This window comes from Lygodium microphyllum, chromosome 16 (assembly GCF_053477565.2).
Source record: "Lygodium microphyllum isolate KBCC chromosome 16, Lygodium_microphyllum_v1.1.10, whole genome shotgun sequence".
Lineage (NCBI taxonomy): Eukaryota > Viridiplantae > Streptophyta > Polypodiopsida > Schizaeales > Lygodiaceae > Lygodium > Lygodium microphyllum.
The window spans coordinates 54533250-54546950 of record NC_141150.1 but is presented as its reverse complement, the minus strand read 5'-3'; the positions used below and the strand labels follow the sequence as shown (position 1 = coordinate 54546950).

The following is a 13701-nucleotide window of genomic DNA, read 5'->3' as shown; positions in this document are numbered from 1 at the left end:
GTTGTTGTGTTTTCAATTTTCAACTTAGAAATCTTATACATTTATTTGGGTTTTGTGAATTTTGAATATTTTTAAATCCACTTTTGTCTAACAACTTTTTCTCTTTGTAGAACTATTCAATGGCAAAGAAAGATAGCGCATCCAAAAAGGAAACCCAAACCATTGATGGAGTTAGTGGTGGTTTTGTGTATCCATGGTATGTGGATGTTTATGATAGTCAAGGAAAAAGGGCTGACAATGTTCTCTTATTCACTTTAAAGAGTGATATTGCATTTTTTCAACAAGATGGTGTCATAGAGAAGATAACAGATGGATGTGCTGGGAAAGAGGGAATACCATGTAATCTTGTTAAGATCAAGGGAAAAAATGTAGTATACAAACTTGATCCTTTGTCATTTCACTTTGCCCGTATTAAAGAGGATGAAGAATACTCTTTGAAAACAATGGGATGGACCTTATTTGAAGAGGTAAAGGGCACAGAAGATATTATATTAGCATTCCAAGCTGTTCAAAATAGTGAGCTACTTTCCCTATCAAGAAAATGTGATCACCCCAACAAAAGAATGAAGCTCCAAGATAAACAAATAAACTTGAGATCTTCACCTTCTCCTCAAGAAGAAAATAGCTGCTAACACTACTAAGAATGATGCCACTTTACCTTCCATGTTAGAAGTTACACATGCAAAGCTAATAATTTCTCTTGAGGTCAAGGGAGTAGAAAGAACATTAGATTTTCTTGAAATAGTTAAGAAGAAGGGAAAGAAGGAAGAATCAAGATTTCACATGTTTGAAAAATTCTTTCCATTTGGTCCAACAACACAATTTCCTATTCTCATTGATAGGTGCTATGAGGCACCTCCTTTGTATGCTTATAGGTCACGATGTTGGGATTATGTAGAGAAGCTAACCATGTCTTTCATAAAGACTCCCATGAACCCAGCAACAGCAACATATCTTATGCCTTTTGTACAAGACAACAATGAGAAGAGACCCATGCATCGTGATGAGGTGGATGCTAATAAGTTGGACACTTATAGTTATTGGATTATATCAGGGCTTCACTCAATTCATGTAGCAAAGATATATATTCAAAGTAATACTACACGTTGTCTAGCAACCAAGCATTTATACACCACAAGAAATGCTAGAATATTAGTTTATTGTCCTGCGAAAATGTGCACTGAGCTTTCACGAATGACAAATATGGAATCACATAATGTTATGAAGAATGCCCCTTATGTTGAGCAACTTCAACAATTAAGAGATCAGTGGCTAGCATTTGGTTCTCCACCAAAACCCCAACAATGGCTTTCTAAGACAAGCTCTCAAAGAGTACCATGGCAGGTAATCACATATAAGCTTACCTTCTTTTTTTGTGAAGATTAGTGTGATGCTCTTTCTTTTGTTCTATGCTCACTATTTTGATCTTTTTTTTGCAGAGATTTGCGGCATACATTGGAGAAAATTGTGCATCTAGAGATTGCTATATGATTGTTAGCTCCCAATAAATATTTGATAGTTGGATCAAAATCATGAAGAGATACTCTAGAGGTGAACTTATATCCCAAAAGGAGAGTTCGAGAAAAAAGGGAAGGCAACCTTCTCCTGCTTCATTTCGTTGCCTTATGGGTTTAAAGGATGGAGACATCCTTACACTACAAGAGGAGATCAATGAAGGTCATATCCTTTTTCTTAAAAACAAATGGGATAAGGAAGATATGATTGACATGGAAACAAGGGCTAAGCAAATCAAGCAAGATAGGGTCGTAAAGGAGGAATTAGTTACTCTTTTCAATGCTTCAGTTCCAGAAAGTAGCACTGTGATGAAGACTTGGGAAGAGCTTGTTGATGATTATGATATCAATGATGAAGTCTACACAAAGATTTTAGGCATTTGGAATGATTGGGTATTAAAGAAGCTCACATGTGGAGCTAATGCAGGGTCTCTACCAAATGGAGCAAAAGATATTGTGAGCTTCCTAATTGGAAAAAAGCAAAATCCTCTTTAATCCTCCACTACTTCCTCTTGGCATGTATATGTTGTCAGATGCAATCTAGAAACCTTTGATCTTATACATAATGTTTACAGAGATCCAATTACCATTGGGGTTGTTGTTTTAGATGCAATACATGGGGTTGAGGGAATGAAATGGGACTATAAAGTTTGGAAAGGTTGTATCCACTCTAATACAAATGACATGTGAACCTAAACAGTTCATGTTGTTATCATTTCTTGATCGAAAGCAAATGGTAGCTTTGGAAAATGCTCTTGAACGCATTTCTTGCAAGTATCGCATGCTAGTTGGTAGTGTTGACTTCCTACCAATGGATAGAACGTTTGCTTTTGGATCTATAGATTCTTTTGTGGTTTTGACATTAGTGACCATGGAGAAAAGCTTCATCAATTTTGAGCGATATATAAACAATGTCAACAAGCCTTCCATTTTGGACTTTGAAGGCTTGGACAAGGAGTGCAATGATGAAGATCTTGAAAAAGAACAAAGGATTGCAAAGGCCATTTTGAGAAAGAAAATGAAAGTTATGGAAACTACAATCAAAGCATTCAATGATGCTCATGAGGTTATATTTGATGTATATGCAAGTGGACTTGCATCTAAGGTGGCTTTGGTAAATCATATGAAGACTATTGCAGTGGTTTGCAACACTTAAGAGCAAAGAGAGGTTGAAGCCCAATTGTGGAGGGTCCATGAGAGTGCTAAACAAAATTCAAACTCCCAAGAGGTTTCTCCCACTGAAGTTCAAGTTCTTGAAGTACCACCCGAGGGCATAGAAGAATCAAGCCAAAATATAGCAAGTCTAATTATGAAAGAGAAATTAAGGGCTACTTCAGGTGTTTAAACTCCGTTCCTTCTCCTTTCATCAAGGAAGACACATTGATGTAATTGTGATTTTTTTCTTGAGAAGTTACTTCCATTTGCATTTGCAATATTTTCTTTCTTTGATGATATTAATTAAAGAAACTATGTCTTTGGTTTTTAAATTTTTTATAAAAGGTACCAAGCATGTTTGGTTTAAAAAATCTATTTAAGTAAATATTTTACCAAATCGGTATTAAAGAGCTCATTAAAATTTATCATCCTTTGTAAGGATAAGTGTTTAATTGTAATCTAGTGTATAAGAATACTTATCATAATGAAAAGTTTGAGCTAGCTATGCAAAATTTACTTAAGTCTATTTTAGAACTTATTTCAATTAAACTCTTATATGTGTTGTGTTATGATCTTGTCATGTTAGTTTTGGTTAGATTTGTCCACATGGTCAAATCTCTTATCTCTTATAGCCTCTTTTACTACATCACTAGTGTATGTCTATGCATGTACCTTAGGATAAGAAAGCCAACAATATATTTCACACCCCAAAAAAGATTCATTGCACCTCCCAAAGGAGTTTTACCTCAGTAATAAATATTGAAATAAAGATTTCTCTCCAATGTATCTTTTGAGATGTGTATATGGAATATTAAGGTAAAATCATTGTTATAATTCGTGAGTTTAAATATCTATGGGATATAACTAATTCAAAAATAGAATAGTTAGTCCTTAAGAAGAAACTATGAAAACTTATTCAAATAGAGTATAAGTTATCTCAATTAAATTGTCATATGTCACTTATATGTGACATAGTTTTGGTCACATGGTCAAAAGTATCATGTTTAAATTTTCTTTTAATAATTAGGACTAATAAACATTTTCTTTGTACATGCCATTTTGAAGGCCTTTTTAAAAACTGAGTATGTTAAATATTATAATGATAATATAATTTGTGTAACTAATTACAAGAATCTATTGTTAGTATCTCAAGTATACTTATAACTAGCGATAAAAAGTAGGTATGGAAAAATGACTTTATTATAATAGAGTTTACTTCAAAAAAATTGTCATATATTTTTTTTCACCTCATAATATTACTTTTGATTAGATTTGACCATATGGTCAAATGTCTCTTTTCTTAAGATATCATTTTTTAAGTAGTATCTATTTATGTATTTATCAATGTGAAGTTAAATTGCTTTAGTGTTCTATGCCAGTTTATAGCTCAAAGATTAGGTAGAATGATGAGGAAGTAAATGAATCTAATGTGCTTCTTTTTCTTCTTTGTAACTTCAACTAAGACATCTATAGTTGGATATCTAACAGATTCAACAACAGTAGAGCACAATGATGTGATTGATGTTTCCTTGATAAGAAATGCAACACAATTATGTGTAATACTTGATCTCAATGGTCTTCTTTTACAACGATGATTTGCTAAGTCTAAAAGGTTTCAAAGCTTTCAAATGGGAAAGCAATGGCTTGTTCTTCGACCAGAATGTATGGAGTTTCTTGAAGCCTTATTTGCAAGATTCCAAGTGGGAGTTTGGTCAACAGCTTTACATAAGAATGTCATGGCAATTATTAAGTGCTTGGAGATCCATGCAAAAAGGAAGTATCCTTAATTCTTCATGATTTGGGACCAAGAACAATGTCATAGATATCGACTCAAAATCATATATAGGCCAGATAAGATGGGAGTAGAATCAATGTTCAAGCCTCTGAAGTATGTATGGGATCAATATGGAGATGTTTGTTAGCATATCAAGACTATTCTCATAGATGATAGTCCTTACAAAGGATGTCCAAATCCTGTTGAGAATTGCATTTATCCAAAAACATTTGATATTGATCGTGAAGACTCTATCTTGATCAAAAAACTTCTACCATACTTGACTCGCTTAAGCAAATACCATGATGCACGTGAAGTCATCAAGTTTGATCGATATGGACAGGATCCAGTTCAATATGGACATGATTTGTATGCTCAATTCAAGGTTGTCATTGATGAATGGACTAGAGCAGAGAATGATGGTATTTCATCTTCATCATCAGCACCGCACGAGACCATGATTGATAAAGATGGTATATATGTTCAACCTTCAATTACTTCTTGCTTCAAGAGACCATCTATTATACAAACATCCTCAACAAATGCCTCACGTCATCCATCTCTTACATTGAACAGCTCACAATTATCCATGTTGAAGCAGACTCCTTTAGTCTCTACTTTGAAAGATATGGAAGCAATGCAACTTGCTCATGAGTTAGGATATCACAAACATTTCATAAATGGTAGTGCAGCTAAATGTTTTATACAAAATCTACAAAATTTGTATTTTCCCAATATACATGATGTAACAAGAAGGCGCTGACTCTATATGGACTAATTTTGACTTTCATAATAGATATATCCCTTACATTAAAGGCTTTTGCATGGCTATGAAATATATGCTTGTTAGAAATTTAAAGTGTTTTATGTAATTACCTTGGTGTTTCTAAACACCACCAATATCAATGAGAGAATCTACTTGATGTTTTTTATTGTTTCAATAACATTAGTTAATTGTGTTGAAATTTCTTATAAAGTGGTTTAAATCCTATTTTGTACTTTATGACAGTCTACTATACAAACATACTGGGCAAATGCCTCGCATCGTCTATCACTTACATTGAACAACTCACAATTATCCATGTTGAAGTAAGCTCCTTTAGTCTCTACTTTGAAAGATATGCTTGCTCATGAGTTAGGATATTACAAACATTTCATAAATGGTAGTGTAGCTAAATGTTTTATAACACCATATTGGGGAATATGGGAATTTTCCATAAGTTTGGAATATGTGGTCAAATCTTTAGATTTGTCATAACTTGAACATTATAACTCCAAATCGAGTGCTCTATAGCTCAATAGATTTCATTTTTCAAGCGCTTTCCAATAATAGGTCACATCATATGGTTTTGAGAAACTTATAGGCATGTTATCCGAGTGCCACCTTTTTAATATTCAAAAAATGGGAATTGAAAGATTCCCAAACTCACTAATATTGTGTTTTATACAAAATCTACAAAATTTGTATTTTTTCAATATACATGATATAACAAGAAGACGCTGACTCTTTATGGACTAATTTTGACTTTTATAATAAATATATCCCTTACATTAAAGGATTTTGTATGGCTTTGAAATATATGCTTATTAGAAATTTAAAGTGTTTTATGTACTTACCTTTGTGTTTCTAAACACTACCAATATCAATGAGAGAATCAACTTGATGTTTTTTATTTTTTCAATAACATTAGTTAATTGTGTTGAAATTTCTTATAAAGTGGTTTAAGTCCTATTTTGTACTTTATAACCATCTACTATACAAGCATACTCAACAAATGCCTCACATCATCTATCACTTACATTGAACAACTCACAATTATCCATGTTGAAGGAGACTCCTTTAGTCTCTACTTTGAAAGATATGGAAGCAATGCAACTTGCTCATGAGTTAGGATATCACAAACATATCATAAATGGTAGTGCAGTTATCTACAAAAGTTGTATTTTTTCATTATACATGATGCAACAAGATAGTGACTCTATATGGACTAATTTTGACTTTCATAGTAAATATATCCCTTACATTAAGGGCTTTTGCATGGCTATAAAATATATGCTTGTTAAATTTGAAGTATTTTGTGTAGTTACCTTGGTGTTTTTCAACACCACCAATATCAATGAGAGAATCTACTTAATTTTTTTAATTCTTTCAATAACATTAGTTAATTATGTTGAAATTTCTTATAAAGTGGTTTAAGTCTAATTTTGTACTTTATGTCTTAGCTAATAAATAAGTCTTAATTGATAATAAAATTTATGTCTATTTCTTTGGAAACACAAACCATTGGTTAAAGGCTAAATCTTTAGTCTTAGAAAAATCTTTAGTCTTAAAGGTTAAAGTCTTTATTTTATGATATGAAAATTTATTTAGCTAGTCAAAGTGTGAAGCTAGTTAATTTTGGCCAAAGTCAATATCCATCTTGTCAATATATTGTCAAGATAGATAGAAATTTTTAATAAAAGATATTTATATATCATGCATATACATACAAAAAATGTAAATGGGATGAGCAATTTTTTGACATACTTGTGTCTATTGGTTTACACAAAAAAAGAACCATCACATCATATGTGCCATGAGGCATATTTCACGGTGGATTCCGTAAGGTTTTGCGGTGAATTCCGTAAAATTTTATTACCGGGGCTCATACACAAAGTGGATTCTTTGTGTGAGAAGTCGATGGGGACGCCTATCCTTTTTAGGCGTTTTGTTAATTTAACATGTAAGTGGGTGATTCCATAGCAGGTGATTCCGTAAAATATATATTTAAATTAATAAATATTTATGAGTTTTGAGTGTACACTCGTAATAAATTAAGATTAGGATTGATTTCTAACCAATTTATTTTTGTAGCTGAAGACTGCTAGGTATTCACTTTTGTCGGTTTAATTGTATTATTTTTCTAACAATTGTGAATGCTTCAGCTGATGTGTAGAGCTAGCAGCGGTGGCATTGGGAAGCATAGGAGGATAGCGTGTATTCAAATTATCATCATTTTTTAATGGGCACGTATCTTAAGCATAGCATCCATATTTTGACACGCTTATTTATTAGAGCGCTTGATATTTATTTATTATTTTTGTATACGCATGGGCGCACGATTTAAATATTTATATTGGACATTGTATTTGGATACCGCCTAACTTCTTGGGCGCCCAATAGCTTTAATTCTTTAGTGGCACAAAAGCAAACACAAAGGCTAAAGTGTGCTAATTGTAAATTGGGCTATGTCTTAAGCTTGAAGATGAATAATATATAAAATACATGCTTTGTGGAGCACTCACACAAGGCATGGGGGGAGATTGTACCCAATTGGTCTCTTGTTCATGTCGTGCAAGCTTTCTTCATTGTTTTTTGTGCAAAAAGTAGAGTTCTTTTATTCTTGGGGACCTTCTGACGCTCACTACACGCGCATACGTCGTCCGATCTGTACAGCAGTGGTATCAGAGCGAAGCTGAGATTGAGAGCTTCCAATCGCTTACCATCTCGCGCGAAGGCGGAGCTCCTGGAACGATCGTGGCAAATAGTCGATACCAGCATGTTCCTGGCAGTCAAGAACCCCCTGCTATACACTCAAATCACGAGGGACCGGTCTCTGCAAGCAGGCGGAGGACCACACGGGAAGATCCTTAAAGAAGTTGTTGGTTTTCTCTTCTCAGATAACAAAATCTTTATCATAGCTTTTCAAGCTTAAAGGATAAGCAATAAAGCTTCAAAAGAAGCTTAACTAAAATCTTCCCTAATCGAATTCATCAAATGGTGGCGGCAGCACGAACTGGTCGATGTCGAATCGAGCGAGAAGATATTGAGGTCCTAGAAATCAACGATTAGTCTTTTAGACTAAAGCTTCAAGTCCTCCAAGTTCCTCAAGTCACTAAAGTCATAAAAGTCATCTTCAACAACTATCATAAAGGCGGTTCATACTCAGCAACACACAATTCACTTTACGACCCTCTGGGAGCCCTTGTTCACACTTGTAAACTGACAGAAGCAGATTATAGCAATCAATCATTAACATGCAGACTATACGCAGTCTATACGCAAAATTATTTTTTTGGAAGGCGGTTGTGACATCGAATTTTGCAATTGTAAAGAAGAGATACTACAAAAGCCAAACTAAAAAAAAATACAAGCCTTGTAAACCCGCCTTTGAGCTACGCTCATCCCGCTAACAAGGTTTCGAGTGTGTGAGGTCTTTTGGAATTTTACAGGATGACTAATCAAAACATGGACGATCCTATAGCTGAAGGTGATCTACCTGAACCAACAATGGAGCAAAAGTTGAATTTGATTATGATACAGCTTCAAGAAGAACGAAGAGTATGACAAGCTTTGCAAGCTCAATTGGCCAATCTGCAACGATCTACCACCGACCAAGATGGATCGCAACCTGAAGATCTTATACGACGTACTATCGATGCAACACTTGAAGGACAATCTATTCGCAGAAAAACAAAGATAAGTAAAAGAAACTTCAAATTTCATACTTTCAATGGATCACGCGATGGAAAGACTATTCTTGCTTTTATTAGTCAATTTGATGATTATTTCCATGAAGAAACATATGTTGAGAAAGACAAAATTAAATGTGTCACTAACCATTTAGTTGACTGAGCATCCTTATGGTGGATTGTGGTCCGCAAAAGCGTTGATTGTCCCACTACTTGGGAGACTTTCCAAAAGAAATTTTTGCAGAATTTCCTTCCTCCCCAATTCCACGAAAAAACAATCAAGCAATGGGATCTTCTACAACAAAGGGATCGCAAACCTATTGCACAATACACTGAATGTTTCTAGAATGCTCTATTGCAACTACGTATACTCAAAGATGTACCTGAAGCAACTTATTAACGTAAGTTTATATCTGGCCTACTTGGACATTTTTATGCGAAAGTCAATATGTTCAAGCCAACAATCCTTGAAGATGCAATTTCCTTGGCCCATGACACTGAAGACAAAATTCGCGGACGAGACAAGCGACCACAACAATTTCCAACTAATGGTAACTTTGGTTCCAAACAATTCAATTCAAATTTTCAAAGATTCAATCAAAGTCATTTTCTTCTGTCTTCATTCCGTAAATCTTGGACACGACCACATGCCTTGCCATCAAACACAAATCCAAACCCTAAGCCATCTCTACAGTCAAATCTCAACATTCCTAAACTTCCAGCCATTACCAATAATGTATCCAAAGAAAAACCCATAGTTTGTTATAAATGTCATCAACCTGGGCATCTAGCAGCCAATTGTCAATCCAAAAATCTATCCGTTCATATCAATTATCTGGGAGCAATAGAAGATGAAGAACGTGAGGAAATGCGGGACTTTACGGAAGACAATGACGACATTGGTACTACTTCTGATACTTTGCCAAGTATGCCAACTCCCCATTCCTTATTAACAATGAAATGTTTTGTGTATGGTAAAGAAAATACTATTTTACATGATGATGGGAGCACACATGACTTTATTTCTACAAAATTAGTCAAAGAATTGAATTTACATACTGTTTCTACACATTATCGCATCAAGGCTACATTCCTAGGTACGAGATATAATGGAACACAAGAGGTGCATAATTTAGAAATTAAAATTGGTAATTATACTGAACGAAGAAATTTCTTAGTTTTACCTTTGCAGTCTAGTGACATTATCTTAGGAATGCTTTGGCGTCATCAATACAATCCTGATATAGATTATTCTACGTATTCAATTAAAATTTATTTTCAAGGAAAACAAATCACACTACATGGTATGGACACTTCCAATAACTTTCCATTGCTTACTCATACTCAGGCTAAATGTGCATTACGTAAAAGTAGCAAATCCTATTTAATATGGGTGAATGAAATTCAAGCTAAAGAAAAACAGATGCACCCTAGGCATGCACAATTTTTTGCCCAATTCCAAGATTATTTTGCTACTGATTTACCACCTAGATTACCACCTTCACGACCTGAAGATCATAAAATAGATTTAATTCTTGGAACACAACCACCATGTAAAGCACCATATAGACATAACCAAATTGAATAGAAAGAAATTCAAAACCAAATAGATGATTTGCTTAACATATGATTAATTAGATCTAGTAGTTCTCCATTTGGTGTACCTGTCTTATTAGTGAAGAAGAAAAATAATATCTATCGCATGTGTATTGATTATCGTGCCCTAAATAAAATTACTGTTAAGAATAGATATCCGATTCCTAGGGTAGATGATCTTATGGACAAACTACAAGGATCTGCCATATTCAATAAGATAGATCTTAAATCTGGATATCATCAAGTAAGATTGGACAAATCTGATATATTCAAAACTGCATTTAGAACACAATTTGGACACTATGAATTTCTAGTTATGCCTTTCGGTTTAACTAATGTACCAACCACATTCAGTCGTATGATGAATCACATATTTCTGAAACATCAACGTTGTGTTATTGTTTTCTTTGATGATATATTAGTTTTCAGTAAAAATGAGAATGAGCATTATGAACATTTGTCTTTAGTTTTTAAGTTATTAAAAGACAATCAATTATATACTAATCCCGAAAAGAGTGAATTTTTCCAAAGAGAAATTGAATATCTAGGACATATTATTTCATCAGAAGGTATTAAAGTCGACCCTAAAAAGATAGAAGCAATTTTAAATTGGCCGATACCCAAAATGTGCATGAATTACGTTCTTTTCTAGGTCTTGCTAGCTTTTACAGAAAATTTGTGAGGAATTTCTCATTACTTGCATTACCTTTGAAAAAACTCTTAAAGAAAGGTATCATGTATAATTGGTCTGACAATCAACAAAAGTCCTTTGATTTGCTGAAACATGCTTTAACTCATGCTCCTGTATTACAATTACTTGACTTCAATAGACCATTCTTTTTGGTAGTTACTGATGCTAGTGGATCTAGAATAGGAGCAGTCCTTATGCAAGATTCTCATCCCATAGCTTACTCTAGCTGCAAACTCAAACCATTTGAACTTAAATATTCTACCTATGACAAAGAATTGCTAGCTGTAGTACAAGCCTTACGTCAATGGAAACATTATTTAATGGGATCTGAATTCATGATCAAAACTGACAATCAAAGCATTAGACATCTCCTTAGTCAACCACAAATATCTGACCAACACATTAAATGGGCTCCTTTTATTTAAAGTTTTCATCCCCTTATACAATATCAACCTGGAAAAGAGAATGTTGTTGCTGATGCATTGATTAGAAGACCGACAATTCAAAATATTTCTGTGATATCATTTGATTCCCTTATTCCTATGAAAGATACTTATCATCAAGATCCTACTTTTCAAGCTGATTGAAATAAATTAGTTGCAAATAATTGGATTCCTATTGATTCATTGTCTTACACTAATGGATTTATGTTTTATGAAAAAAGATTATATGTGACTGTTCCATTTCGATTATTTGTTTTGCATGAAATTCATTGTCCCCCATATCAAGATCATAGAGGAATTATATCTACTTTGTGTACATTGATTGAAGATTTTTATTGGCCACATATGGACACTAATGTATCTAACTTTGTATCTGAATGCTTAATTTGTCAACGAGTTAAAAGACACCATGTAAACAATATGGTTTATTAATGCCATTATCCATTCCATCACGGCCATGGGAACAAATTTCAATGGATTTTATCACTGGTCTACCTAACACTAAAGCTAACCATGATATGATTTGGACTGTTGTAGATAGGTTTAGCAAACAAGCATATTTTATTCCATGCAAGAAAACTTTAACTGCATCTCAAGCTGCTCAATTGTTTTTGAAAACTATTTTCACTAACCATGGTTTACCAAAAGTCATTATTTCTTATCATGATTCTAGATTCTGTAATAATTTTTGGATTACTTTGTTTGCTAACTTAGGAACAAAGATTGATTTTTCATCTGCATTTCATCCTGAAACAAATGGTCAAACAGAAGCTACTAACAGCACTATTTTAGATCTTTTACGTGCTTACACCATTTCAAAACCACAAACATGGGATACATATCTACATTTACTTCAGTTTGCATATAATAACACACCACATACAGCTACAAAGAAAGCACCATTTGAAATTATTTATGGATATCGATTGCCTACACCTGTTACATCATTATCAAACAAAATTCAAACTGCTGATGATATTGCTAACATGCATGCTACTATTTTTGATGAAGTTAAAGATATGATTGCCAAAGCCCAGCAATCATACACAAAACAAGCAAACAAGAAAAGACAGGCTATGAGTTTTAAAGTTGATGATTATGTTTGGTTACAAATTGAAAAACAAAGATTACAAAGTGTAGATAAGCACACCGTTGTCAAATTAGCACCTAGATTTTATGGACCATTCAAGATCATACACAAAATCAATGACAATGCATTTAAACTAGAATTACCACAACATTGGAAAATCCACAACACCTTCCATATCAGTTTATTACGACCTTTTAGAGGACAACTACCTGTACACCCTATCTATGAAAACCCTCCTTTGCTAGATGATGAAACTGAAATCCTTGAGCCTGAAACTATTATAGATACTGACTTTATGACCACTAAAATTGTCCGATATTTTAGATATTTGGTCAAGTTTAAAAATCATCCTGTTGAAGAGGCCCAATGGATGCACGCTAGAGACCTAAGTGCTTTCCCCACACTGTTAGCTCCACATTGAGCTAATAGCAATTGAGGAAAATTGCTATCCCACCCCGGGGGTATGATTCCAGGAGGCATATTTCACGGTGGATTCCGTGAGGTTTTGCGGTGGATTCCATAAAATTTTATTAGCGGGGCTCATACACAAAGTGGATTCTTTGTGCGAGAAGTCGATGGGGACGTCTATCCTTTTCGGGCGTTTTGTTAATTTAACGTGTAAGTGGGTGATTCCATAGCGAGTGATTCCGCAAAATACATATTTAAATTAATAAATGTTTATGAGTTTTGAGTGCGCACTCGTAATAAATTAAGTTAGGATTGATTTCTAACCAATTTATTTTTGTAGCTGAAGACAGCTAGGTATTCACTTTTGTTGGTTTAATTGTATTATTTTTCTAACAATTGTGAATGCTTCAGTTGATGTGTAGAGCTAGCAGCGGTGGCATTGGGAAGCATGGGAGGATAGCGTGTATTCAAATTATCATCAATTTTTTATGGGCGCGTATCTTAGGTATGGCATCCATATTTTGATGTGCTTATTTATTAAAGCGCTTGATATTTATTTATTATTTTTGTATGCGCAT

At 33.9% G+C, this 13701-nt stretch overlaps 1 pseudogene; it reads left to right on the top strand.

Moving 5' to 3' along the window:
* Positions 1-1625: 1625 nt before the first annotated feature.
* LOC148022844 (uncharacterized) lies at positions 1626-2204 on the top strand (annotated as a pseudogene).
* Positions 2205-13701: the final 11497 nt, after the last annotated feature.